The following is a 2,119-nucleotide window of genomic DNA, read 5'->3' as shown; positions in this document are numbered from 1 at the left end:
GAGAAATCAGAGGTAAAGATGTTGACAAATTTCCAAGGACAAAATAGAAGACAATTGCCCAAAACAGCAATACCAGTTGTATCTCAATTTTCATCTTTCAAAATCACTTAACCACTAGTTGCAGCCGTTTCATTGTTTCATTTCATGTTATTATATTAATATTTTGAATATATGAGTAAAACAGTGACTCAAAATGAAAATATAGATATAAACAAAATATCAAAAGAGTCCTATTTGAAATTTTATCATTTTCCAAATCAAACTTGAATGATTCACAAATAATATTGATCGGTATGTTAAATGCGTATTGAAACATGAATTTAAATATAATTTTATATTGTTATATATATTCTAGCTCTTTATAAACCCTTTTATTGTAATTATATAGACACACTATTTATAAATATCATCGTCATCATCTCCTACGCCTCTTGACCCAAAGGGCCTTGGTTAGATTTCACCTACCATCTCTATCTTGAGCTTTTAAATCAATACGTCTCCATTCATCTTCTACATCATGCTTCATAGTCCTCAAACATGTGGGACTGGGTCTCCCAACTCTTCCAGTGTCGTGTGGAGCCCAGTTGAGCTTTTGGTGAACTAATCTCTCTTTGGGAGTTCGAAGAGCATGCTCAAACCATCTCCATCTGCCCCTCACCATGATCTCATACACATATGACATTCGAATAATCTCTTATAGTTTCGTTTCTAATCCTCTCCTACCATCTACCTACCAATATTCTCCTGAGGACTTTGATCTCACATCTACCAAATTTGTTGAATATTGTTTCATTGTCATACCACGACTCATGTCCACACAGTAACAACGATCTCAATAAACTGATATATAGCATGATTTTTTTATGTAATTTCAGGTGATTTAATTTCCAGAATTTACTTAACCTAGCCATAGTCTGTTTTGCTTTTATCAATCTTTCATTTAATACAAATTCTGAAAACCACGTATTAGAGATCAGAGTTCCTAAATATCTAAATGATTCCACGTCATTAATCATTTCTCCTTCAAATGATATTTGATATTCCCTTAATTCCACCTCATCAATCATCTCTTCTTCCAATGATATTTCATCTTTCAATGCATAATCCGTTGTCATTGTCTCTGTCTTTCCTCTATTTATCTTGAGCCTAACCTCGTGTGATATTTCATGCATTCCGGTAAGGAAATTTTCCAAGTCTTGTAGTGTTCGGCTAATAAGGAAAGCATCATTAGCATACTCTAGGTCAGCTAATTTCCTGTTACCAATCCAGTCCAATCTTACCCTACCATTTCCAACTGTTCTCTGCAACACAAAATCCATGAAGAACGTAAACAACATAGGTGACAACGTATTCCCCTGAAGTACTTCACTGTTCAGTCATTTGATAGCAATCCACTAACATTAACTTTACACTTATTATGTTCATGAACAGACGATCACATTTATATGTTTAACAGAAACTCCTTAGTAATGCAAGACTCCTCAGAATTTTCTGGTGCATACTATCAAAGGCTTTTTCATAGTCCAAAAGTGCCATAGAAAATGGCTTCTAGAATTTACATATTGCTGTACATGTCTTAAAATGAAAATTGGTCAGTAAAACCTAATTTTCTAAATCCTGCTTTTTCATCTCTCAGCTTTTCATCAATCTTTCTCTTCAGTCTCTTTAGACGGAGCGTATTATATATTTTCATGACAATTGACGAAGTGTGATTCCTCCGTAAACATTGCAATCAGTCGGACCTCGCCTCTTTTTCGTCATTTTCACCAACACTCCTAGCTCCCATTTATCAGGTTTTGCCTCCACGCCATATTCTATAAAATAATCTTGTTAGTATTCTGGGAGTTGCTTCATTACTCAGAATATTTCCATTCAAGGCATATTCAAATAAGTCTGCTCAATTTTCTTACCAAAATACCCGCCTCTCTCTCTCTCTCCCCCTCTCTTGGGAGAAAATTTTAGTAGTTAGAAAATTTAGTTTTTTTCCATTATTGATAGAGATATTGATTTGGCTTCTTCTCTGCTGATTAGATTTGTTACTCAAATTATGATAATGAAGGATTTTTGTAGATTTGATTAAAAAGAAAATGAAGGATTTTTGTAGATTTGATTAAAAAGA

Source organism: Palaemon carinicauda, chromosome 13 (genome assembly GCF_036898095.1).
Source record: "Palaemon carinicauda isolate YSFRI2023 chromosome 13, ASM3689809v2, whole genome shotgun sequence".
NCBI classification, from domain to species: domain Eukaryota; kingdom Metazoa; phylum Arthropoda; class Malacostraca; order Decapoda; family Palaemonidae; genus Palaemon; species Palaemon carinicauda.
Note: the sequence above shows the minus strand (reverse complement) of the source record.